Source organism: Amaranthus tricolor, chromosome 7 (assembly GCF_026212465.1).
Source record: "Amaranthus tricolor cultivar Red isolate AtriRed21 chromosome 7, ASM2621246v1, whole genome shotgun sequence".
In the NCBI taxonomy this organism is placed as follows: domain Eukaryota; kingdom Viridiplantae; phylum Streptophyta; class Magnoliopsida; order Caryophyllales; family Amaranthaceae; genus Amaranthus; species Amaranthus tricolor.
In genome coordinates this window covers 4,734,295-4,750,421 of record NC_080053.1, presented here as the reverse complement: position 1 = coordinate 4,750,421, position 16,127 = coordinate 4,734,295, and the positions used below count along the sequence as shown (strand labels likewise).

The window sequence follows — 16,127 nt, the reverse complement described above, 5'->3', positions numbered from 1 at the left end:
CTAAGTTTAATTCTTTCCAATTTTCTCTAATTTTTGTTTTCTTTTTAACCTATAGATAATAATTACTCTTATTATGGAAATAGTCAACAACCAAATAACATTAGAAATCCAAATTTTTATCCTAGTCAAAATAATCTACAAAATCCAATCAACCCACAAAATCCAAATAATTTTCAAAATTTTAACTCTATTACTCCACAATTTGATCCAAGATTTATTACAACTGTAATAATGCAAAATACAAATCACAATCAGGATTTGTATTTTCCCTTTGTTGATGGCTAAATAAAGCTTACAAAATAACAATAAGTAAAACTTGAAGATGAAACTTGAAGATGAAAATGATCTTTGTAACGACAACCATTACCGAAAATTTTGATACTTCACTATAAGAAAAGGTATTTTTAACAAGAGTAAAAGTTGTTGCAAAAACTAGTTTTTCGTTGCTAAAAATATTTTTTGCAACGATTTTTATTGTTGCGGGTACAGCCATAGCTAAAAGTTTTGGCAACAACTTACATTACTGTAAAAGCCTAATATTTTTTGCAACGACTTTTATTGTTGCGAAAAATTTGTCATTGCAATTCCCTTAGGTCTTTATTACAACAAAAAAATTGTTGCCAAAACTTTTATGTTTTTTGCAATAACAATTATCGTTATAAAAAATTTATTTTTCGCAACAAATTTAATTATTGCAATACATGATAATATGTTTTTTGCAACGACTCTATTATTGGGAAAAAATTTGACATTTAATATTGATATTTTTTGCAACGACTATAAGGTTGCAAACTACTTGCACTATTTTTGCAACAACTTAAATCGTTGCAAAAACACTCCTATTTATTCCCATAAAAGTTGTCGTTGCAAAAGCTTTTAAAATTGGATAAAAAAAATCTACTACAGCAGCTACACAAGGAATTTCTTAAATAAAGTCCATGGTTCACCAAAAGTACAAACTATAAGCTTAGTCTAAAAAAAATAATCACTTGTATATCATATTTTGTTCAAACAATTCGTCAATATAAGATACATCTTGAAACCACTACCCCAAATACAAACAATCTCATTTCATAAATATGCAATAACTTTACTAATTCTCACAAAATGAGAATTACATTTGCCTTAGAAATAGCATATCCAATCCTTTTTTTCATATATGCCGGTAGCTTTGAGATGAAAAATCAAAAAAATTACAGTAGCCCCAAGCACTCAACAACAAACATACCCATTGCAGCACCACATCATCAACCCCGTCGCCGCCTTAGCACAACTTCAGGTTATGTTCGTTCTAGTTTGATAACCTTTGGTTGCTGATAGTTGATGCTGCTAAGTTCAGAATACTCAACAGCGAGACAACAATATCATTGAACATCAGCATCATTTGACATCAGTTTCAGTAGCATGGAGCAACTGCAACACTGGCAAGAAAATTTGACTCATAAAGTAAATGAACAATAAGCAATGAAAAACCCAAAGCAATGACAGAACAAACCGACTAGCGTTTGCGATCAATCACATTCAATGGTTTTCAGGAAGCTCCATGCACTCCTAAACTGACTACCTAAGTGCTGCTCTCCACCATCTTGGGTATAATTCATCAGCAGATGAGAGTAAGACATAAAAATGAATTTATAAGCTAAGAAACAATTGGTGTGATAAATTCTAAAGTACATCTGTTCAATGAAGCATACAAAATCGGACGGCAGAGTATCAAATATTGGCTGGAGCTGGTTTGAGAGCTGGATGGCTACTCGCCAAATAGAAGCTTCTGTAGCAGAAGATCGCAGCTGCAAAGAATAAAGATAACAACGTTGAATGGCTTGATCTATCATTCCAAGAGAAAGAGAGTTGTGGTTCCAATGAGGTTTTATTTCAACTTATCAATTCACCACATCAAGAGAAGGAAGATAAAGATAACTCACATTTAATATTAATAGGTAAAGAGAAATATTTATAGTTGCACATTATCATACTAATCTAAAAGATAAATAAATAAGCAAGATCAATATTAATAATAGTTGCACATTCGTCTTTACTAGAGTGCGCCTATGTTAAATCCAGCTAGCTTGTCTATTTTATGTCACCCAAACTAGACATTTTGGCCAAGTCTTGACTACGCCATCACATTTAGGCTCTTCCAAGGTTAACTCACAAGAGATAAAGTCATGGAAATGGTAGAAACAACTCTAAAAGGGCAATACTCCCAAAAAGATATCATTCAGGTTAGAGGTTCTTTCATTTGTCTCACTAAACCTTCCATATTACTCCTGTAACAACAAGCTAATCATAAAGTCACAACTTCATGTTAATTTTTTTTTTTTTTTTTCCTTTTTGGCATAGATTGCTGCAATTACTGTTGTTTGTGTACAAGCAGAACCAGATTATAGACCCTTAATGACAGATGTTAAGCAGTCTTTAATCCCTTTGGTGACTTAAAAAGGAATCCATATGAAAATTGCAGCAAAAACGACATAATCTAGATTATGCATAGAAAAAATTAAAAAACAACTAATTGCAAAACATGAAAAAACAAACCAATTCTAATAAGTAATAACTAGCATCACCAACCAAGACAGACAACAACAACACAAATCAGACCAAATAATGATGCACATCACAAAGAAAAGCACAATTCCAAAAAATAATTTCAACTTAATAGATGAAAAAAAATTTACCAGAAGCATAGAAAATGAATTTATAAAAAAGTGTGACGGCTACCCAATTTAGGGGAAATCATTTAGGCAAAGCAGCTAACACATTTGAGATAATTTGGAGGAATAGAAAGCAGAAGCCTCATGAGTGACGAATTTGACAATATAGCAAACACTAAACAGCCAAATGATAAACCTAACAACATAAAAATAGGAGAAATTTGTGTAAACCTTAAAATGTTAAAAATTACTATCATTAGAACAAAAAGAATTGAACTTGGACTATATGAAAACAAAGAAAAAAGAAGAGTGGGAAGAAATTTAGAATCACCTTGATTCTTTACCTAATATTACCCAGAATTCGCAAAGAGTCGATTGTGAATTAATTCATAAACTAAAACCCAATTAAACGCAATCAATTAGCAAAACCCTAAATTTATGAAGTCACACAAAGCGGAAGAGACTTTACCAAAATTGATAAGTGGTGGTGATCTCATGACTGGGTGTCACGGTGGTGCAACTGGCGGTGGGTGGCGAGAAAGTGATTGAATTGGTCAGATTCGAGAGCACAACGCAGATTTTTGGGTCTTTGAGAAAGTGTTAAGCTGTGGGTACGACATAAAAGCTTTGTTGACCATGGTGGTTTTGGGACTCGTGATAGAGGGAGGTCGTGGTTAGCGGTTGAACGACACCGTGGGTTTATGGCACAAGCGTGATGCGTGTGGTTGTTGGCGGAGAGGGATAGAATGTCTTGAGTTGTTAAGTCAGGTTTTTACAGTTGTTGGAATGGGATGTGATAGAAGGATGAGAATTGTATTTGTTTTGTTTTTCTTTTTTAAAATATTAAATTAGTATTTTTCACAACGACTAAATTTGCTGCCATATAACTACAGTTTTATTGCAACTGCTTTTTTAGTTGCCTAATTTAAATTTATTTTATAGCTACGCAATAATTTGTTGCAAAAACTCTAAATTAATTTTTTTAAGCCCCGCGTAAGTTTTGTTGGGAGGAAAACAAAATTTTGTTTTATGGCAACAAAGATTTAGCTACGACTTATGTTTTAGCAATAACTTTTATCTTTTGCAACGAAATAAAAAATGTTGTTGTAAAAAGTTGTGATAACCTTTTGTCTTGCAGTTGCAATTACAGGTACGCACACGCGGTAACAAACTCTTATATGCTTATATTTCAAAGTATTATCAATATTTGCGACTTTATGCATTGTATTATAAATATGAAGTACTAGAGTAAGCCTTATACATGAATAGCTATTGTTTGTGTATCTCTTGAACTTAGAATGGTATAGATGCAGTGTAACAGACTCAAAATCCTTAATTATAACCTTTCGATTAATTATTCTGAATTTTCAATTCAAATCTCTAATCCTTTGGTTATCTATTTCAAACACTAGTGGAAAAAACCACATTTGTTGCGCAACATATGCTGCGGTTTTACAAAAAAGTAGCAAAAAATTATTTTTGAAAAAAAAATTAAATATATGCTGCGGTTTTCCTGTTGTCCGCAACAATTAAGTGAAGATTCACAAGCATATGCTGCGGTTTCCTCTTGCCCGCAGCAATTAATTAGTATATGCTGCGGTTTCCTCTTAGCCCGCAGCAAATAAGCGTTAAAAAATCCCCCCTTTTAACGTTATACCCTTAAACCCACACGAAGAATTTTCATAAAACACTCGAAAACGGCTGCAAGTGTTTCATCTTCTTCTTCACGCTGCTACTTCTTGTTTCATAAACCCACGACATAATTGTTACTTCTTGTTCACTCGAAAAACACTTGAAAAACCCATTGAAACCCACGACATTTTCTTGTTCACTACTACTTCTTATTCATAAACCCACGGCTGTAACTGTTCATAAACTTGAAATTTAAGACTTTGGTCTTGTTCATCTTCAAAACCCACGAAATTAAGGTATTTTTTTCTCTTTTTAATTTGTTAAACATTTAAGTTTTGCAAGATATTCATGAAAACACTCGAAAATTAGGGCAACTGTTTGTATACTAATTTTGTTTCTATGTTTTTCGTTGTAGATAACATAACCCACGAATTTGCAAGTTCATATCTTTATTGTTTAACATGTAATTTAGTAATTTAGTGCTAAAGATGTCATTTTATTTGTGAATTTAAGATTATTCAAGTTTATGTTATGATGCGAAACCGGGGCTGATTAAAGCCTTGGTTATGCAATAATTAAGTTTTAGCGGAAGCCTTTATTGATTACACACACAATACTACAAAATGACAATGAAAAGATCACTCAACAAACACAACCAGAGCCAAGAAATCCTCTCTTAGTTTTCTGATGGTGTTGGTCAGTGGCTATCTCAACGCCCTTCTAACAATGATAAACGTGCAATGTCTTCCAGACTATGCACACACGGTTTCCTTGCATGTCAATGATTGTTCCACAATCCTTGAACCCACAAAGATCAAAGGATACTCCGTATACCTTTGATGAAGTCACCGTCAACTTCAAAGAAGGAAAACAGAAAACAACTTTCTGAAATACCTCAACTTGTATTGAATCAAATGAAATCGAATGATGTTTATTACATGGGGTAAGGCTCTTCTTATATAGAGCACTCAACTACCTTAACGGTCATATCCTAATCACACGCCTTAATTAAAGAACACGTGTTAATTACAAGGCTTACAAGCGCCCAAACAGAAACAGAAATAAAAATACTTAGACAAATTTTGACTCAGCAAAACTGTCGAGCAGCCCTTCTTCCACTTAGTCTCTAGAATTCTTAGTGGACTGTTAGAGAGATCCTGGACCCTTGATGGCTTGGTCCATGTGCAAGTATGACGTCCCAAGCTTGTTCAGGGTCTAGATGGGTCGAGCTTGCACTCAAGAGACTCAGCAAGGTCTGCTGCTCATCAGAAAGTCCTGTGGCCTAGGTTTGGCAGGTGAGGAGAGAGTTTACAAAGAGAAAAGTGTTGTTGAGGACGTCAATAATGTGGCTGATTTCAATGAGGATGTAGTAGATCATGTTGATGGGTATGATACAGATGAAGAGAATGTCGATGAGGATGTGGATCGTGTTGATGAGATGATGGAGGGAGTCGAGGATGAGTTAGAAAAACGTCCTCGTGTTTTTGACTTGTTGACAGAGGCTTCTCAAAAGCCTTTGTACCCTGGATGTACAAAGTTCACCAAACTAACAACAATGTTGACAATTTTCAACATTAATTCAAAGTTCAATTGGAGTGACGCTAGTTTCACAATGTTATGAAGCGTTAGGTGAGATGCTACCTGAGGGAAATGAACTTCCAAAGTCGACATGTTATGCCAAAAAGCTCATGTGTCCTTTCGGCTTAGAGTACCAAAAGATTCATGCGTGTCCGAATGATTGTATATTGTATCAAAATGAAAACGAGAACTTAGAAGAGTGTCCTAGATGTGGGTTATCGCGCTACAAGCGTAAAGGGGTTCAGGATGCTAAAGGGCCCCCGGCTAAGGTATTGTGGTATCTTCCAATACTACCTAGATTCAAGCGCTTGTTTTCTATAAAGAAAGATGCGTTAAATTTGAGGTGGCATGCAGATAGGGTGAAAAAAGGTCACTTGGTCACACATTCTCCGGAGTGGAAGAGTATTTATAGATTGCATGAGACTTTTGGGGATGAGGTTCGTAATTTAAGGCTCGGACTGTGTACGGATGGAATGAACCCATTCGACAATCTTAGTTTTCAACATAGTACTTCGTCGGTATTATTAGTGTTCTATAATTTGCCACCTTGGTTGTGTATGAAGCATAAGTACATTATGCTTTCGTTTCTTATCTCGGATCCTAAACAACCTGGCAATGACATAGATGTATATCTTGCACCTCTCGTTGACGATTTGAGAAAGATGTGGGATGAAGGCCTTTCCGTGTTTGATGCATATGCTAATGAGGAGTTCACCTTGCGTGCAATGCTTTTATGCACCGTTAATGATTTTCCGGCATATGGAAACTTATCGGGGTATAAGAACAACGGGAAGAAAGCATGCCCAATATGAATCGATGACATGGAATCCACGTGGATTCCTAAGTGCAAACACGTATTCATGCACCATCGATAGTTCCTCCCACGAGATCACCAATATTGTAAGAAGAAGAAGATGTTCAACGGGGAGGTTGAGGACCGTGTAGCTCATCGACCGTTGACCGGTTATGAGGTTTCTGAACAGGTTAAGAGAGTTGAGACTGTATTTGGTAAAACAGGGCAAGTGCAAGGGGGTGAAGATCGAGTATGGAAAAAAGAATCAATCTTTTAGAAGCTTCCATATTGGAGAGATCTACAGGTTAGGCATTGTCTTTACGTTATGCACATAGAGAAAAGTGTATGCGATGCCATACTCGGGACTCTAATGAAGATTTCGGGTAAGACAAAGGATGTTAGGGCCGTGCGAGATTGGTTTGAATGTAAGGGTCTTCGTTCGGAGTTGTGGGTACATGTTAACGTGAGTAAGAAAAAAAATAGAGCGGATGAAGTTGGTGGCAGTAACAAGGGAAAGGGCGGTAAGAAGAAGATAAGTAATGACAAAGTTTATTTGTCTCCAGCTTGCTACACATTGTCCAAAGCAGAGAAGCGGACATTTTGTGAGTCTATATGGCATTAAGGTTCCGTCTGGGTACTCATCCAACATGAAGAGATTTGTGAGCCTAAATGGTGAGCTGAAGTTGGGAAGCATAAAATCTCACGATTATCATGTAATGATGCAAGTGTTCTTACCAATTGCAATCCGTGGAATACTGCCAAAACATGTGAGATATGCTATTACTGAGTTATGTTCGTTCTTCAACACAATTTGTAGAAACGTTCTTGATCCCTTAAAACTTGATGCTCCTCAAGTCGACAGCAACATATGCTCTTCAACACAATAATATATACAAAATAGTGTTGTGTGCCAAGTTTCGTGCAAAACAAACCAAGTTTGAGCTACTTTATGCGCAAAAGTGCCAAAAAAGTTTAAAAACGCATAAAATCGCAACTTAACACAGAGGTAGGAGATACAGACTATGAAGGGTCGTGCCCCTTAAACGCTTGCCATTCGGCAAAATCTTTACAATCATTAAAGTACACATCTAAGGCATGTCTTTCCCGAGGGTTCATTTCCACAACAGGAGGCAGTCTCGCCAATAGAGCGAATCGACTCTGCCATTCATTGACAAACTGAAAAAAATAAGGAAAAAGGGGGTGGATATGAATTTAAACAGCATTTAAATAACATAACGTTATAATAGAAAAAAATTAAATTAAAAAAACTTACGTATTCCAATATGCTTTCAGGTGGACCAAAACGGGCACTCCATCCTTCGCCGGGGACTACGTACGTGTGGGAGCACACTATGAACTAGTCAACGTAACTAGGTTCAGCCTTTGATGGAACAGATGTCCGACGAAGTGCCTGCTCACCAAGGCGGGCACTATAGGGGAACCTACTCCATGCCTCCAAGTACACAGATAAAGAAGCAAACGTCACGAAGTAGGTACCGTGTGCCGTTCGCACAGCCTTGGTTGGTCTTATAGGAGGGGGGGGAATACCCTGCACAAAGCCGACCTGTCGCACTGTCCGCTCCGGCAAATACACCTCGACGATATCAAAGCAAGTGATACCCCCGATGAAGGTGGTGCGTGGGTGCTCGTTTAGTAAGGCCCTTGGAGCAGTCATGTACGGAGTCCATTCCACCTGCATACAGGCAAAGTTAACAAATAAAAATAACGTAAAATTAAAATAACATGCATAAGAAGGTGTGATGTGATATACAATACCTGAGTCTCCGTCATGGAGTCAAGTATACCACGGCAGTCCTTCAGCCTGTTGACCAGATCTCGGCAAGGCTTTGGTGGACCACATCTCCGCCCTAGTCTTATTAGGCACGTCTGCTCGGCGAGGATGAGGGCGGAAAGCGGGAAAGTACTCATAGATCCATGTCTGGAGCAATGTCAGGCAACCCGCAATGGTCTTGCAACCAGCCCTAGATGCCATTCCCAGCTGCCGATACATGTAGGCTAAGGTCACCGCACCCTAGGCGATCTCATCCTGATCGACGTTCACAGCAAGTATCGCATGAGGTCGCATGCCGGTTCTGGTCTTATCCGCCAGCAAGGTAGAGCCGACAATAGCCATGTAGTAGGCTGTCGACTAGGTATCCATGACCTGGGAGTTGGGACCTATGACACAACTGCATCAGTTCAGCAACGTTCACGCAGCCGCTGGTGAATACACCTCTCCGCCGTAGCTCAGACATGGGCTCCCCGAACAGATTGGTGATACCGACCTGCCACTCCACCTCAGAAGGCTCAGCCGGTAAAGAACCTTCAATAGCAATGCCCAATATGCGTTGCACGTCGTGCAACATAATCGTTATCTCTCCTTATGACACGTGGAAGGTGTTCGTATCCAGCTGCCACCTCTCCACAAAGGCCGATATCAAAGCACAGTCGATGTGCTGGTGCATAATGTACGGTAGACGGTCGAGGGGAGTAGCAGGTAGAACATCGTACAGCGCATCGGTTATATCCCTCAGACCGATGATGGCCTCCAACGGCCTCTTCCTACTATGGCATTCCAGAAGCGGAGGCGTACGCTCGGAGCCGTCAAAAATAAGTTTAGCTATGTGCCCCCCATAGCTAGGTATCAGTCGCGTATCTGTCGGCCCCCCGAGCTGGGGCGATGTGACTAACCAGTCCGTGCCAGCGGACTGTGAGCGCCTGTTCTCCCGTGGCAGCTCATTATCGACGAGACTACGTTCGACGCGCTCAGATGCGCCTGAAGAACTAGGGCCCGCATGTGCGAATCTCCCGTCGGGCCCCCGGAAAATAGTCCAGTCCACTGGGCGAAAATCAGGACCTTGGTATTCAACATGATCAGCATCATTATCCTCATCACTAGAAACCCCCCAACTACTCTGGATGCTGCTAGCCTGGTCATCAACAGGGGTTCGCACTAGGTCTAGCGCACTCGACCTTTGGGCCAAATCGTGTCTGGCAGCCTCTTCCTGCCTAGCCCTCCTAGCAGAACCCGTTACCCCCCTCTCATGCGGGTCCCCTATGAGTAAGGTGTAGGCCTAGAACTATTACCTCTCGACAAGTGTCTAAAAAAAACCATTCCTTTTCCTTGATTACCAGCCATTTACTACAATTTTTGATAATTTAAGTAAATATTAATAATAAATGAACATAATCAAATGTTACGTTAAATTAACCACATGAACAAAAAACAATAATTAATTAGCAACAACAAAATTTAACTAATCATTATCAACAAATATAATGTTACAACATATTTGTTATTATGATTACTAATAATATTATTGTAATTAATTTTCTAAATTGACAATAATCATAATAATAATAACAATATTAACAAAAATAATAACGTTAATAATAATCATAACAATAATAACACAAACATTAATAATAATCATAACACTAATAAAAAAACAATAATTAAAAATAAAATTAAAGGAAAATTTAATAATAATAATAATAATAATAATAATAATAATAATAATAATAATAATAATAATAATCACTATAATAATAATATAATAGTAAAAATAATAAGAATAACAATAATAATAATAATAATAATAATAATAATAATAATAATAATAATAACAATAATAATATAAATAAAAACAATAATAATTATTCTAAAAAAAAAAGGCCACCAACAACAATAATAAAAATAATATTCAAGACAATATAAAAAAGTTATTAATAATAATTATTATTATTATAATAAACATATTTAAAATAATAAATTAATAATTAAAACAAAAATAAAAATTTAATAATAATAATAATAACAATCACAATAATAATGACAATAATAATAAAAATAATAATAATAACAGTAATAATAATAATAATAATAACAATAATAATAATATAAATAAAAATAATAATAATTATTCATAAAAAAAGGGAAAAAAAATTAAAAATAACTCAGTTGCAGGGAACTGGGCGACTCAGCCCCGGTTCAGTCGCAGGAAAAACCGCGGCTGGACCCCGGTTCAGTCGCACAAAATGTGCGACTGAACCGAGGTCCAGCCGCGGTTTTTCCTGCGACTGAACCGGCGCTGGGTCGCCCAGTTCCCTGCAACTGAGTTATTATTATTTTTTTTAATTTAAAATGATAAGATTTGAAAATAAATTACCTCGATTAATTGTTTGCGAATTGAATTTCTTAGTTTTTGCTCCAAAAATTTGATTTTGTAAGTTTGTTTTTTGAGTGTGATAAGAAAAGTTTTTAGTGAGATTGTGGTATATATAGGAAATTTTAAGTCCAGTGGCAAAATCGTAATTTTTTAAAATTCAGGGGCAAATTCGTAATTTCAATAGGAGGGGAGTGTCGATAAAATGAAAAGGATGGCGATGTTTAAGAATTATGTATATTTTTTATAAGTTATTCAAGTAATGTTTATTTGATGTTAACTTATAGTTTATTGTGGTTGTTGATTTTAGTAAATGTCATAACATGTAATTTGGTATTTTGAGGAGTTGTCTTTTACATGTTATTTATTAAGTGGATATGTTTCATTTTGCAATTTAAACTATGAGTAGTTACTGTTGATTCTTGTTATTGTGTGTCATTAAGTGGTTTGCATTTTACGTTTTAAAAAAAAAGTCATTTGTATTTTACGTTTCAAAAAAAAAGTCATTTGTATTTTACGTTTCAAAAAAAAGTAAATTATATTTTATTTTTATGATCATGTGTTTCACCAAAAAGTGGTTTGGACAGTATGATCATATTACATATGCATATTAAATCGGATTATTCAGAGCAAATTATCAAAAAATCCGATTATTTCGAACAATTCGCCACCCAAATCGGATTATCAATTGGAAAGATTTGGCATTCCCCACCCAAATACTCCAAACCCACCATAGTCCTTTTAAATTTACCTCATGCCAAAATTTCAGTATAAATATTTTAATATTATCAACCTAAATAATAGATATTATTCAAAGCAGATTATAGATATTATTCAAAGCAGATTATCAAAAAATCGAATTATTCCATATAATTTTTTCTAAGATAACACTCACTAAGTATTCTTTGGGTCAGACAAACGAACCCAATCATATTCTACACCTTACAATTACATACACTGATACACCCATGAACCGATGTAAACATTCAACGTGACTGCACTCTTGATGACAGAGTACCCAGCTGTTTTATTCAACGTCAAAAATATAGTTGTGTTGCTCTATGTACTCCTGTGTCTTAAGTATTTTAGCTTAGTTGACTTTTTGACCATAAATTATGAAATTGATTATATAATATAGGTTAAAGAGGGAGATATTTAAAAATAAAAGTGAAAATATTAAGATAAAAAAATAAAAATGTTATTAAGGGTAAATTGTTAATAATAAATCGAACATTTATTTGATCAGTTGAAAATAAACTCATCTATTATTTATTTTTAAGTAAAGTTAAATATTTGGTATAATCTTTAAAGATTCTTTGTAGGTCAAGAATTAAAAATAAATAATAATTGAGTTTTTTTTCAGCAATTATACCAAATAGGTGGATTTATTAAAAAATAAACAATAATTTCAACGGATCGAGCAAAGGTTAATTTATTTTCTTACAAATTATCCAAAAGCTAGTACTTCCTCATTTTTTACTTGCACTGTTAAAAATATCACATTATTCATTTATCACCCTTAAATTATAATTATTTTTTAATTTATAAGTTTAAATATAGTTAAGGGAAATCTTGTTTGATTCGCCCAATATAAAAATTATTAATATCAGATTTTTTTAATTTTTTATTATGTATAATTAGAGATATTATAAAATGAATTAATATATTATACTACGTAAAAATGATATTGCAAAGAATTTGAAATGTAAGTACTGTGACTAAGAGCAGTGAGACAAGAATAGACAAGGATAAAAAATAGGTCCATTTTGAATTTATGATAAACTTACCTATATTTGACTTGAACTTACAAGTCACAAGTTACAAGATACTGCATGCCACTACAAACCACGAGTAAGAGAACATCAACATAAAAAAGAAATTAGGGATGTCTTATGCTACTCGAGTCTCCTTAGCATTTTGCACATAAACTAACGAATCTTATATAGTGAGTAAAAATAGTAGGATATTTAATAATAAGAGATTATAAAAAGAAAGGTGATGGTATAGTTAGTATAAATATGTGCATTGTAATAAGTAATATGTAAAAGAAAAAAAAATGCATCATAATAAATAATATGCTAGATGTTTTATACAATATAGAGAAATCATTATGTTAATTTTATATATTAAACTTATGATCTTTCTGCTTGAGTACTAGAGCATGATTTACCAACACTTCTGCTTGAGTATTAGGGCATGAAATTCGATTACTTATTAAATGAATGCAACACAAATGATCTTTGATATATGTAAGGGTCTGTTAGCATGAGTTAAATAAAAACCCCTAACTTAGTGGGAATCATCACTCTACAATGTTGTTCGAGCCACATGTCAGGTTAAATTACCTTACTACGTGCGTCGTATTTTACGTGTCGAAAATCATGTCCCACATTTTTTACATGTCGGAAATGATTCATCATTTCTTTACTATCAAGCCTTTTTATTATCATGTTACTGTTTTCAGACAAATACAACATTACAATAACGCATACGATAGTAATAGAATTTTAACAATTAATTTATATATCAATAGTCATTTAGTATAAGATTTAAATGGGTCTTTAGGATTATTTTATAGATTAACTTTTAATTAGCTTTATTAATATCTTAATAATCAATTTCATAAAAATCTATTTATTTTAAATCATAAAATAAATAGTTCCATCATAAATAAATACTAAATTTATAAGAGAAATGATATTTGGTTTGATATAGGTCTTAGCCCATTTATCCAAATTAATTTAGGAAACAAAATTTTATTCTATTTAATTCATTTCTTAATAGCTTAGTTTTAAATTTAATACATAAATAATTATTTTTTATTAAGATTAAAATCTAAAATATGTTTTACAAATTTACGTATTATTAAATAAGTTACTGTAAATTTTTTATTCACCAATAAAATAAATGTAATCATTTTTTCACTTTTCTTTCTTTTTTCTTATTAAAAAAAATTAGATTATCAATTTATTTCTTTAAAATTTGATGTGCAGTAATAGTTACAAAATTATTTTCCAGAATTATATATTTTAACCCAAATTATGAATTTTATGCAATTTTAGGCAAAAATTAATAATAATATCTATACTCAATTATAATTTACGAAACTAAAAACACAAACACACAACCTCTCTCTCTCTCTCTCTCTATATATATATATATATATATATATATATATAATGTACAAAAAAATCATCGTACAACAATATTCAAATTTACTATTTTAATTAAAATTATTTCGAATCATGCGATTTTAGGGAATTGCAATGAATAAATCATATAGATTAATTTACAATAAATTAAATCACCAAAATTTACAGAAAATTTAATTTATATAAGATAAACACATATAAAATTCAAGGGCATAATAATATATGTAACAATTTATACCTTTATAATTTCACTTTTAATGAGTTTTCTTATTTTTAGAATTTCTAGCCACAAAATTAACTTCTTCCCTTTGAATTTCTTCAAGTAATACTAAATACCATTATTAGGGAATTTTTTGACAATTTTTAGAAACTTTTCTAAAATTTTTAGAGATTTTAAACTAACTAGTTTTTATTTGTGAATGAATTAACATTAATTTTCTGATTTTCTCTCACGGTTTTTGTTTATTTCTCCCTCGTAGTTGTTATATATATATATAAGTTTGTAAAATTTATTTATTATTTTTTTTATGTGTAAGTAATTTAGAAATAAGGAAAATAATAAAAAAATGAAAACAAACTAATATCATGATTCCTAAATTGTTCGGCCACGTCACAGTAGTTTCTAGAAGTTTTTTTTTCTTTTTTTTATTTAAATCATAAAATAGTATAGTAAAATATTAGATTTTGTTAATATATTTAGTTTAGCTAGGTTTAATATTTAAAGTACAATACTATTATTAATCCGAGAGAGAGAAAAAATTGAAATTACCAAATATAATCAAATTAAAATGAAACTTAATTATAATTTAAGCCGCCTAATATTTATTCTAAGAGAAATAAAATATTAAATTAAAAAAAATTACAAATTGAGAAACAATTGGAATAAAATTCGAAATGAAAACGAAGTTAGAAAAAATTAAATGAAACGTTAATTGAATTTGTGAAAATGCTTAAGATTAAGAAAAAGGGTATCTTATAAGAATAGTCATAGAGCTATCAATATCCTAGTACAAGCACCATTTGCATCAGTTGCAACGATCACGAGTAACATTTGGATTCCAAGAGTTTGTTTAATAGTCTAGTATATTATTTTTGAGCTTCCAATTATAATGAAAAATGATAAATATATTAGTGTTTTATAGTCATATTTTGTTTAATAGTCTACATGTCAACAAACCTATAATTACATATATATATTCAGGATTATTAGCATTTGTGCTCTATATACTGCATATGTCTTAAATGTGAAGCTAAGCTAAGCAAGTGAAAGAATTTGATTAAGAATTAGCATTATTAGATGTAGTAAACAATTTTCTTTACAAACAAGAAAAAAATTAAAGGAAAAATATTTTATATTTCCGTATTTTTTATTCTCCATCCACATCTATCAGTCACAAAATCTCATTATATATAGAATGTACAATAGTATCAACAAAAGACATAAGAAAATCCAACGAACTAAGCATATTGAAATAGACATACATTTTAATTATAATAGATACCATGCGGTCACATTCATGTTCTTCATGTCCGATCCCTATACCAAATTGACATATTCACCAAAGATTTTCCGCTCTTTTTATTTCAAGATTTCTGAGACAATCTTAGCATTTGAATCTTTTAAATCTTTCACTTCCACTACAGGTGGTTTAGAATATAATAATATTATCAAATATTATTTTATTCTTTGAATCATCAATATTATGTGTATATTATATTTCTTATTTTAAGAGATTAGTAGATTTTGTATATTTAAGAAATATGTTAATTATCTTATTTCCATAATACATTACCTGTAAATCATATATTGAAAATAATATGTCAAAAATATGGCAAGGCAAATATTATCTTACACATATTATTAACTAATACTCTCTCTCCCTTTGTTTTCAAATGTTTTTCTCATTCACTTTTTTCACAGATTTTAACGTAAATTTTAAAATCAAATAATTTTAATTTTAAATTTTAAAAAATCTTAAAAAGTTGATAATTAAAAAGTATATATTGAGATGAATCCATGAAGATCTTATATAAATCAATCCCCATGACCTATTTGTGATAATCATAAATCCTAAAAATTAAAAAGAGGAAAAAAAAAAGTGGAAAATAAGGTAGGTAGGCATGTAAACATGGAAACCACAATCAGCTTTTA

General features: G+C 32.7%; 1 long non-coding RNA gene across 1 annotated transcript; it reads right to left on the bottom strand.

The window, feature by feature from the left end:
* Positions 1-971: 971 nt before the first annotated feature.
* On the bottom strand, positions 972-3,539 carry LOC130818883 (uncharacterized). The gene is made up of 2 exons (XR_009044032.1): positions 3,124-3,539; positions 972-1,790 (listed from the first exon to the last, which is right to left on the bottom strand). It is a non-coding gene; the product is annotated as an uncharacterized LOC130818883 (long non-coding RNA).
* Positions 3,540-16,127: the final 12,588 nt, after the last annotated feature.